Genomic DNA, 12,801 nt, shown 5'->3' on the forward strand with positions numbered 1-12,801 from the left:
AGACATGTATTTGATCACTTACTTTTTGACATTTTAGGGGAAGCTGAGCTTCCCTTGCAGTCTTTGAGTTTTCTTTGAGCAATCACCTCTGGATAAATTCCATCCCATCTTTATGGTTGAAATGTATGCTTGTCACGTCGAAACAGCCTTGTTCGGGTAATGAGCCGAACAACAGCCATAAGTGTCCAAACACATCGGCTTGCTCAAACAGCAATTGGAGATCAAGCAGACCGCTTTGTATATGCTGCCTCTGCCATTCAATTCCATATCGGCCGTGATTTAGAGCGCAGGCTTGCAAAACAGAAAGGCTCATAGGAATCAAGAGGGGCGGCAAGGCAAGAAGTAAAAACTAAGCCGGGAGCTCAGTTGGGCAAGAGGTAAAAGCTAAGATGGGAGTTCCGGGAGGCAATGGAGGAAACAGCAACAGATAATGTTTTCGTCACAGTATAATGACTCACATTATTGCCTTGTGGCCCTTGCTTGTCTCCAGGTCACCTTGATGGATTCAGCACAGCTTTGGGATCACGCACATACATTTCAGCTGTATCTCAGGCCGAAGGCCATAGTGTGCTTGAAGATGGAAATCCCAGCCTGTGATGATGGATGTTGGGTTGTTTTTGGTCTTTCTGGCCTTACTGTGGTTATGTTCTGTTTTTATAAAAGTCTATTTGTGCATGCACGGCTGTGTGTGGGTTCATGTCCATCTGTCATGTTTGATTTGTATCTTTATACCTCAGCTGGAGAGCTGCCGCAGCCAATCTTCTATGAGGTCGGTGTGGACAGGACTAAATATTTTGGCACATTAGCATGCACATATGTACATGTGTTTCTTTATGATGGCACGTGGACTCACTCCACTACCCATATCTTGTTCAAATGTATTAGGGGAGGCAATTGTCTTCTTGCCGTAAGGCGCATGCGTGGTCGTGTGCGTGCGTGCGCATTAGCTTGCACAAACATCCCATGTACGACTGGGATTGAGCCAATCTTGCAACTCTTGAATCTCGGTTGGCAGGGAGGCTGAGGTTTAACTCACCACTGCAGTGTGACATTTATAGACCGCCGTGCCCCCTGCTTTCCTCTATCTCTCCCCTCTTTCAACCGTCATTACCTTTTTGACTGCTGAGTGAGCCGGAAGTGACGTCCTCCTCCTGCGCATACAACATGTGCACAGCACTTGTTTGTAGACAATACACTGCCGTGCGTTGTGCGCGTTCATTAGTAAGTTACACCTACATATTTACGGTGCAGGCACATGTGTGTCTCTACCCTGCTCTCTCTCGGCATAACTGGCACCAGCATTTAGGGGACGTGACATCGGGAGCAGACTAATGTTGGTCACCGACGTGTGATTTGCAGATGAAGTTGTTCGTGATGCCATTTGCCTTCCGAGTCTGCCGATGGAGCCAGTTAATTAATTAGCTGTCTCATTTGTGTAACACTCGCAACTCGACAGTTCATGGTCAGATTGTATTTAAAATAGTCAGGGCTGCCAAGGTTTCAAAGTTATGCCATATTTTTTTAAGTTTCTGTCTTCTGTGATTTGATTGCAAGTCTGGGGACGGCGGGCGAGGGAGGTCTCCTCAGGTCTATTTTTAATGAGGTGTGTAATCTGCAGGTTGTATTTGTTATTGTTGGGTCAGGAAAATGACCACAAACTCACACTCTGTTCTACAACAGAAACAGAAAGCCTTAGGTATGAGAAAGAGCCAGAAATACAGACGGAGATATATATATATACAGTATATAGTTGATATTAATCTTAATGTTCACTTGTGAATCTGATAAATCAACAGTATTGAACTATAAATCCAAACGTGAAGCTTTGTGTAGGGTTTAATTAGCATTTCAGTGAACTGAAGGTTTACCTCGGGCAATTTGTGGTTAGGGCAAGTCGCCAGGAAATGAATGGAAGCCAATTTGATTCTTTTTGAAATACAAACACAGCTCCAAAGCTATGCTTGTGTGCGTGTAGAAGACACACGCATACAGAGGGGATTTATAATGAAGAAAACGGCCTCAGAGGAAGAATCCTTCCACCACACCCCAACCACAGAAAAAGATTGCCATCATCATACTGAGAGATTTGCAGAGCACAATTGGTGTGATATACTGTACACAGAAAGATGAACAATTCTTTGAATTGAAGAAAAAAAAACCAACGCCAGACTCTTAAAAGATGAGACCTTACAATTGTGGATGCTCACAACCTAAACACTACAACATGGAACTTTTTACACGAATGTTGTCATAGGTCCATATGATGTCATGGCTCGTGACCAAAGTGGAGCAGAAGTGAGGAGGAACGTAGATCGACCAGTCAAGAGAGAGCTTCGCTTTTCGGCTCAGCTCCACCTTCACCACAAAACAATCCACAGTCCGCATCACAGCAGACAACCTGCCTGATCATCTCTCTCCCCGTGCCGCCCTCACTAATGAACAGGCCTCCACGATACTTAAACTAATCCTCTTGGGGCAGCATCTCCGACCGGGAGAGGGCACTCCACCCTTTTCCGACTGTAGACCATGATCTCAAGATTTGGAGGTGCTGGTTTTCATCCCCAACGCTTCACATTCAGTTGCGAATCGCCCCATTGAGGGTTGGAGATCACAGATTGAAAAAGCCAACAGTCCCACATCTGCAAAAAGCAGGGATGTAATACAGAGGCCACCAAACCGGACCCCTACAACTCCTCGGATGCACCTAGAAATTCTGTCTATAAAAGTTATGAACAGAATCGGTAACAAACTCTTTTTTGTCACAGGCCACATCACAGGTATGGTTTCCTACGGAGGGCCGTTACAACTATGAACCCATTTCATCAATTCATGTAGAAGTGTCTCATATTACGTGTAGGCTACATGACAAATTGGTGAATAACTAGCTTTGAAATCAGAGGCCAATAAAAACAGTTTTTTTGGAGTTGAGGTGCAACAAGTTTGGATGGCGGCGATGCGGGGTGATTGGCATAGTGTACGGGGAGGCTGGGACCCCAAGCAGGGGGGCATGATACTTCCTCATGATAGCAGTGAATTGATAAATAGGGTGCGAGATCTGGCAGAACGTACGAAGGATAAATATAAATTTTAAATATATGTATTGAATCTCCAGTCCTTACATGTTAACTTCTTTTTGGGATCACCTCTCTCCACGGTCTTACTATTATGAACCCCCATTTGCGAATTAGGAGGTGGAACTTTGGGAATTTGGATAATTTGGAATTTATTTTTCAGAGTCAGCGATTTACCTAGGGTAACTAGGCTGACTGTTCCCTTGAACAGGGTGGCAATTTCTCCGAGGTAATTTCCAACCTTCTACCACCAAGGTGGCGGGAAATTCTTGCCTCTGCTTCCTCAGACAGTTGCCACAACAAATGTCCTGTTCAGATGAGGTAGCGAACCTCCACTCACACAGTTACACAGTCATACATTTATGCGCATTTAATTTGGTTTTATCCTATTACCTTGACCAGAGGTAACGCACTATATAGAGATTATTATTATAAATGTCCCCACTGTGGGACGAATAAAGGATATCTTATCTTATTTATACCCGGGGTTTAACACACATTATTTACACACGGAGTTTAAGCACGTGCAGGACACCGTCGCCCTCATCAGTTTAGAGACTTGCACGGTCTGTATGCCTGATAGGGACTAGTATGGCTCAGGGCTTTGCGGCGCGCAAACACTCAATCACCGTTGAAAGAGTTCCTTCTCAACAAACCCCTCTCAGGCTCACACAGGGTCTCGAACCAAGCGTTCGAACCAAACTACAACACCTGCCCTGAGAGTGTTTCAATTGAAAACAGGTTTAAAGACCCCGACCTCCGTCTTTACAAACCCGGCGCGCAAACACTCCTCGAGTGTCGATGCGGAGTTTAAGTACGTACAGGACACCGCCGCCCTACTTACCAAGAGTAGTCCTCTCTCCTCTGGGATTCGCTTCAACCCTCAGCCCCCAGACGAGGAGCCGAAACCCAGTCCCAGAAAGGGTGTCTTTGCCGTGGCCACGGTCTTCCTGGCCGTCGACTCAGCGTCTGGAGGCGTCAGGTATGTTGCGATCCCGGACGAGCCCCCAAAAATCTTTAAATTTTGGTATTTCAGTAAGAAACATGAAGTGGATGGACATCATTTCCTTTGGCGGGCCACATAAAATGATGTGACGGGCCATATCTGGCCCCCGGGCCTTGAGTTTGATAGCGTGCACTACACCATCAGCGATGTTCGATTAAAGTCTTACACCAACAGTCGCATTATGTATCTGATGTCTTCAAGCAAATCACTCTTATTTTCTGTCAATCTTCGTGAGCTTCACCTCGAGTACTTTTAAAAGGTCTTTTCTCTTGCTTGATGGGTTCATTGGCTCACATTAGTTTCTGCCATGTGAGGCATGTCTGTCTACATGCTACACACTTGTGGTTGTGGGTATTCATGCTTGTGTCCATGTAGGAGAGCGATTTGTGTTGTCTTAAGGCCAAAGGCTCTGCAAAGCAGCCATATATTACAAGTGGACAGGAGAACGGAATTCTCCTCCCATGTCTGTAACGTTTTCTTCTCTTTGCTCAAAATTATCTCTGGTTGAAGGCGTGCACTGCGGTTGAAATATTGCGACAAGTGTGTTATGTTTTCTGAACTTTACAGCAAGGGCAGGAAGCATTTGATGGCCCCGTGACTTTATAGCATCCATGGGGAAACAGTAAATCTTGCAACATGAACGCCAAATTTTACTGAAATAAAAAAAAGGCTGTATATGAACATTTAAAAGGCCTCTGTGAGTTGCAGTGGGTTAATCTCTCTGGAGCTGCGGCGCAGAGGTAGAAGTCTAAAAGGACCGTCAGTCTCTTAAAACCCTTTGGGGTAAGGACTAAGAAACCACAGTCTGACTGAAAACACCTGCGCCTTCAGAGTCCACTGTACAGTGAGCTTCAATATCTTAATCCAACACGTTCGCGTAAACACACATGTGGGTTAAACACACATGCATCTACTGCAAGAAAGTTTCAAAAATTCAAGCAGAGACACACACACACACACACGCGTGAGGCAGTTATATTTCATGTCTTCTTTTCCATGACTACTCAGCCCTTTCTACACATTTTTAGAATCGTTTCCCTCAATAGGTATGGTGCAATGAAATAGAATCCGATGTTATGGACATGGCCTGGACCCAAAAACGCTCTACACTTCCCCTAAAAACGTCCTCTTCTGTCATTTTCTGAACTTCGGGGGGGAATCTCTTCTGTAGACAGTGAGCTATTTGTGCCATTCTGATGCACATGAGGAGGGTTTTTTCTGGACTTTTGAAAAAGCATGAGCCTGAGCAGTACAAGAGGAGGGAAATTCTGTTCAATTAGATTTAGTTCTTCTTAAATCAAGCATTAACTGTTCATTTACATGAACGGATGAAATTAGAAAAAAAGGAGGGCTGAGTGTGTGTTCACAGAGTGCAGTTTTGTTTCAGTGTATCACAAATTCACCTTTTCAAGTCATCTGATTTTAGATCTCCAAGGCAATTTCGACGCACACATCAACTTTCTTTCCTTGAAACGGGCCTCAATTATAATTTGCATTTTTGGAAAAAATAACAATTAAACCCTAAAAATTCTCCCAGATATCCTGATGAACATTCAATACACAATGTGTGGAGGAAGTAGGATCTGACATCTCCCCGCCCCCCCCCCCAAAAAAATCTATAAAATACATATATTTAAAATTATTTAAAACTAAAATAATCATCCAACATTATATGCGAAACCTTGAATTATTAACAGCGGGGCACAGAGCGTCGCTGGAGTGAATGAAATTATGGTTGCTGTAATGTCTTCTTTGTTAGAAGTACCAAGAACTAAACTGAGGCTCAGAGGGGATCGAGCCTTTTCTGTTGCTGGTCCCTCTCTCTGGAATGACCTCTCACTGAACATTCGGCAAGCCTCCTCGCTGCCCATCTTTAAAGCCCTCCTCAAAACTCACTTGTATTCTTTGGCGTTCGACTCAGCATGACTTAGATTTGTTCTTGATTTTACTGCTTGGTGCTTTCTATCGCCGTTATTACCATTTCGTCTTACTGTTTATTGTGTATGTTAAATCGCTCCATGTACAGCACTTTGTATGCAGCGATGGCTGTTTGAAAGTGCTCTATAAATACTGTTGACTTGACTTGACTTGACTTCTTTGAGGGATTCGATCAACGACATCATTGATCAATCGGGAAACTAAGCCATTACAAACTGACCAACGATTTAACGTGAAGATGCAAAACATCTGCCGACCCCATCCAGACAATCTGATCTGTGTATAAAGTCTGCCTTTTGAACTAAAAGAATTCAGGATGAGATATTCGTGCTTCTTCTTCTTCTTCTTGACTCTTGATGAATAATGTTTTCCTTAATCTCCAAGACGTCAACTTTAGATAACTTTAGTGTTGTGGCGTGACCATGTTACGACACGTTTAATGTGCTCTCGTGATAAGTGTGTATTGTGCTTGAAGCTCTTCTTAGGATGACGCGTTGGCCAATCAGAACGGTTCCCTGAGTTATCACTCTAAAATTCAATAAATATAAGGGCGTCCAAAGCTAGTTCACGGGCATGAATGCGCGCACGCACGCACATGAGCCAGAACACATTCATCAGGTGTAGATAGCGGGGCCCTGTCATGCTCCAGCCTCAGGCCTGCAGGCCTCCAGCCAGGGACTGGAGCATCGGGCTCCGGGCCAGCCTGTCATGATGCTGGGCCGTGATCCAAACTTCCTTCAGCGTTCATGCGAGTTGGATGTCAAAATCGCAGCAAAGGGTGGCCTCTCGATGCAGCACTACAATGAGCGGGTCAGCGAGTGATCATTGAGCAACCTTGAACAGGTTACATATCGGCACACAGACCCGCGATGTAAACATCAGATATCTCGTAAGTGCAGCAGCGTTAAAATTGCTTTTCATATACACTGTGTTATAAGACTCAATGGAAAGAGTTTGTGTTCTCGTATGATGCAGTGGTGTTGCTTAATTGTTTCATTTGTAGTCTCTGTAGTACCCTAATTAACATTGCAGTCAATACTTATTTTTATTGCGCCGCATGCTAAACTGTAATTTGTCAAATTATGCATCATGTTGAAGAGTGAATCATCGCATTTCACTGCACCTGCCGATTGATTTCATTGGACCAAAGCAACAAAGTGCTGAATTATGTCTTGCGTTGAAGTGCTGTGCCAAGTCTAATGGAAAAAGGTCCCCGCTCGCATGGTGGAGCTGCAGGCAGCGGTGCGCCGAAAGCTCTCAAAAGTCATCCGTGAACTCCGTAGCCCCGATTTGAACCTCAGATTGCGCAACGTGCGCCGCAAACAATTGTGGTCAACTAAGAGCAACTTCCAACACATTTGTGTTGATTGACGGTTTTTGGTCATGTTTTAATGTGACTTAAATTATGACGTGAATATTAATGTGGAACATACAGCCGCTAACCATTTCCTGGACTTGATACGTTGGGGAAGGAAATGAGTTCACCAAAAATGATCAACTTGGGTTTCTGGCTCCTTTTTTTTTTTTTTTTTGGTCTTTGCTTGGTCTTGACTTTTAGCATAGGATTCTTTTTTTTTTTTTACATTTCTCTCCGTTTGATAGTTCGAGAAAGGATTTGCGATTTGATAGTGTAAAAACAGATCAAGTTCTCTCAATGGTCCCCAAGGTTTAACGGGTTCCTGGATTCATCCAAAACCACACTCATGAAGCCATAAACTCCGGTCAGCCCCAAAGCAACCAAAAAAAAAAAGAAAAAAAAATGTATCAAGTATTGTAGTTGGAACGAAGTCAGTTACAGGGAAGACCTACAATAATTTGTTTTCATTGCATGTTGAAATGTTTTTAGTCTTTGTCAAGGCAAACAAACACGTAGCCAATCACACCCTACCTGGAAGAAAACTAGGAAGCATAAATATTCCATGACAGGATTTTTGCCCTCAGAGGCATTTGTGGTTTCTTGGATCTCGCGTGACATTACCTGCATTTCCTGTCATTTTCCCATCTGCGCCATGTGTATATTCATTAATCACAAAGGCCTCAGTGTACAACCCCTATTTAAACACCTTATTTCAAGTTCTTAATGGTGGCTGTCACTTGCCAGAGTGTCGATCATGTGAAAAAAAAAAAAGGCAGGCCAAACCGTTGGCCGGGTGGAAAAATATCTTGTGGTCTCTTGATTTGAATTTTTTTCCCTCAAACATTATAAGCAAACGCATCTTCTTCTGTGTCCAAACGCTGCCTGCGCGACCTTTTTGGATGAACGGAAATCCTTCATAATAACACTGGCAATGACACTCTCCGTTCCACAACTGCATGACTAAATGGTCACGATGGTTTTCGGAAATAAGTGTCTCTGTTTATTTTCACCGCAGTTAATGTGGACTGAGGAAGAAGAGGGTTGTCATTGTTTTCTGTTGTTTTTATCAATTGGACATGTTTCCTGTGAAATTTGACCACTTAAAATAATACTATGAAGTCATTTTTATCATTGCGACCCCAAATCATCCACACTCTGCATTCAGTCATGTGTGAGTGTTCGCACTGTTGCACATCAGCAAATGTTTGAATGCAGATGTCAAAACCAAAACAACTGGCGAGGCTTGTCATTTGACCGTCAACGTAAATAGACTGATGTTCCATTACTTTATTTAGTGAGCGCTCATACGTAAAATAGAGGGTCGTACCCTCTGTCGGGAGCACTTTTCACATGTCAGAAAAGAATCTGAATTAATAACCCAATAAATCCAGACGGCTGATATAATGACCAAAGCAGAAAGACGGAGATTTGTTCTTTGTTTTTGTTGTCATCGTATCTTAACTGCACGTTAATAGATTGGAACAGAGAAGTTGCTCACTGCTGAGTGATCGGCCCCAAAAGCCAAACCCACCAAGCTCCCAGTAAACTCGAACTTCATCACTTGACTTGGTATGCTTCATTAATGCAAACATTGACTTCATCCGAGACACCCAAAGAGCATCCGTCACTGTCAGATTTCTTCCTCTGCCATTTCCTCTTAGTGAAGAAAAATGTGCTTTTACATGTTCAACCCTGAGTGGAATGACGGTGTTCACTTAACCCCAAAATTTAATTAAGCAACAGAAAGAGACAAATGGGATGTTGTTCAAGAAATCCTCGTTGATTTGGAAATGTAATGGAATGCGGAGCCTCGGGAAGGGAAAACCCTGAAAATGTGCAATTGTTGCCAAGAAACTGAAGTGAAGTTATACTTTGCCAAGAGAACAGCCAACTCGCAATGAAGCAGGTCGAGAAAATGATTTTGAAGCAGAAGGAAATGATAAGGAACACTGCCATGAAATTCTGTACATTTGCAGTGAATTTACAACAGTATCGTCCTGTTTTTCAAAATTGTAAAATATCATTAAATATTCATCCCCACAAGTAAATTCACACTTAATGCTTGATTAAGAATTACAAAGTGTAACTTTAAAGTTTAAAAGAGTATTTACTGTCAAGCGGTGGAGAGGAGGCATCACATTTCTATCTCCACCGCTTGACAGAAAATACATTTGCTTCGTTTTTAATTGCTCGCGATGGGAAAATGAAGCTTCAAATTTGCTTCATGACCCAGTTATTGTGTTGGTTTTTTTTTACTCCACTGGATGACACTCTGTGTTCAAAATAGAGCTGAAAGCACACTCACTCACTATTTCTCAAACCCCTCCAAACTGTGCCATCTATCAAAACAATCCGACAACTGGTTCACAAAGCAAATTTGAAGCTTCATTTTCCCATCACGATGTAATCGCCTTGCATTGAAGTTAACCACGGCGATGGCGGGCACGCTGTTTTGGAAAATACAAAATTAGAAACAATGATGTAAAACACCAGATATTTATCAAACTTTACAATCTTGCTCCATTTCCCACCAGTAATTTACTCTTACTTAACAGAGAAATTCTGTGGAAAATTTATATGTCAGCGTTTTATCTTTTCGCTTTGCGAACTGCTCAGTTTCAGGCTGTCAACAGTGTGTGAGGTAACGTGGCATTTAACTGGCAGAATGTGGATGGAAAAGGAAGCTCAGTAACTACACTAACAAATAATGTTCACCGTAACTGGGCAGAGAAGGCCCACTTTGGTGTAATAAGCCAACGTTTCACATGCAGCCTGACAGAATAAATCAGCTACTGATGCTGACCTGGCGCTTAGATCTCGATGGGGACACACATGGCAAGCCGCACACAAGTGAGTCTTTCTCGCATTGTCCGCGTGTCATTGAATCATGAAAGTACACGTGGAAGGGGCTACAAAATGCAGGTTTGATACAGTAAGTAATGTAAGCAACAAAATCTATCAAATGGGACTGTGGAGAAACATGTTTAATTCTGATGATTTGATGTGAATGGTGTTTTTGGTTCTCTGGTGTTGAAGAAGTAAGGAAATATACATACGTCTGAATGTTGAGAACCCGCCACTGTCAATGTTTACTTTGGTCATCCAAGTTCTGTAAATTCAATTGAAGGACACCTTGAAAGAAAAATGTCACTTGACTGAACGCTCATCCAGACATTTAATATGGAATAACAGATTGGAATCCTCCGCTATGAATGCGATTATCTTTCCACATCTGTGAGCAATAAAGCAAGATGAGCTGCAACGCTGTGCTATTCCAGTTTTCTCACACACACACACACACACACACACACACACACACACGGAGGCAGGCAGCTATTCTGCTCGTTGACATTTCCACTTTGCAATTACCTCATGCAATATCATTTCTTCTGCTTTGTAGTTGGGCTGACAAGTGTGCACTCTCTAACGATTGTGCGTATTGCAGGCTAAATGGGGCTAAGCAGTTTGACCCAGAATAAGATTCACTGAGCGCTTGCTCAAATATTTGCCGAGATGAGAACAGTTACGGAACTGACGCTGATTTCTGAAAGGAATCGCGTTTCTTTTGCTCTCACATGCTGTGCATATAAGGACAAAAGCCTCAGTCATGGCACATTGAGAAACTGTGACCTCTTTGTCTAACCTTTCTATTTTAAGACGGCGGTGTGCCCTGTTGAAACAACTTGTGGTGCGAGTGGTTTTCTGGAGGGGGACACTGGGATAGAACTGGCAGCGAGGCAAGCAAGAGCTGGCAGCTGTGTGGCACCAGCTCGTCTCTCTGATCCAATCCAGACTGTTTGCAACGTCACGGTGTGGCGTCCTGCCCTTCTTCTTGAAAACACACAACCGCAGTCCCAAATAGTTCTAAATGGAGCACTGCGGGGCGCACTTATTTTGGCCCGATTGTAGCTACGCCGCTTTTACAGTAAGAACTTTGGAATGGAGCAAGGCTGAGCTTTGCCAGAGCTGCTGAAACTGACAGCTCATGGATTCACTTCTCCGAGCAAAAGGTGCCCAGATCAATAGCAAGTGTGTGTTTTTACGGCGTTGCCTTGGCTCTGACCAGTGACACTTCACTGTGCACAATGTAGTCCTGATTTGATGTGGCAACATAAGCAGTATAAGAAAATGTGTATGGACCTATGAATGCACCCTGCCATTATATTGCCTGGTTGGGGGTGGGCGGAGAGTTCGAGCAGAGGTTTAATTTCGCAGATGGTAAACTCTAGTGTAAATGTATCGCGTCGATTAGTGCGGTTGTTACCCTTTCACTGCGTTCCACTGCCTGAACACAAGTCAAATAATTTGTTCATCCCAAGAAGCAGCGGTCAGAGAAAGCACGCAGCCTTACATTAAGCAGCAGCTCGCTTTTAAGAAAACACAACCAGTCACGTAATCATCCTTTAAAAACCTTGGAGGAATTTTAATGTGCCTGGAGAAGAACTTGGTACGTTTGCGTTTTCGCACCTGACCTGTGCTGTGGGTTACAACCAGGTGTTCTGGCTCCTTACCACAGTCAATACGGCCGATTTAGGTGTGAAAGTTGCCACCAACGTGGGTTTACGGATGAATGCAATCCGCAACCTTGAACAGAATAAGCAGCAGGGTTTAATGGAGGGAAAGCAGAAAAACCAAAACAATAAATTAAAAGTCTGGGTTTTTGATAAATAGTTCCAAGTTTGAAGATTGCGGTTCAACACTTGCGGTTCACTTTAATTATGTGTACGATTCCCAAAAACAATCCTTTGCTCCGTGACCAAAATCTGTAAAAGAAAGTGTTGTTCTGTACAGAGCGGGCAGAAAAAAAAAATATTTTCACAGCCGTGCGCCCAAACACTTTCAAAGCAAAAGCCGGTTGCGGCGGAGCAAAGTGGGTACCTGGGCACCTGCGGGTGTCAGGTTTCCTCCACCCTCAGCTCACTGCAGACCCGGACTTTGTTGTGCTATTACAAGAGTCATGCTGGCTTGAAGCACTTGAAGCAACTTTGTGCATCAAATGCGTGCGGTACAAAGTTGGGGGTGGGGGAGGGCAACACGCACTTCAAAAATTGCACCAATGACAGAACTTATTGTGCGTATTCTTCTCGTTGGCTTTCACGGTTGTCTCACACTTCTGCTTACGTTAAAACTGCTCATTATTGGCTATGATTGTCACCATTTAACATCAGTGCAGAAACACAATATTAGGGACACTTCCGCATTTTATTTTTTTCACTTTTATTGACATCCAGGTAAAGCAACATAGAACAGAGTGATTTGCAATGCTGACCTGGCACCAAGCTAAATCTGTTGACTCAAAATAATAATAATAATAATTTAAAAAAAAAACAGTTCCCTCTAGAAAATTCCTGCTCGTTGTATTAACAGTTTATATTTGTGCCTGTACAGTGGATTTAAACTCCATTGTATTATTACTATTGGGGCCGCAG

The sequence above is a fragment of the Hippocampus zosterae genome, chromosome 2, assembly GCF_025434085.1.
Source record: "Hippocampus zosterae strain Florida chromosome 2, ASM2543408v3, whole genome shotgun sequence".
NCBI lineage: Eukaryota > Metazoa > Chordata > Actinopteri > Syngnathiformes > Syngnathidae > Hippocampus > Hippocampus zosterae.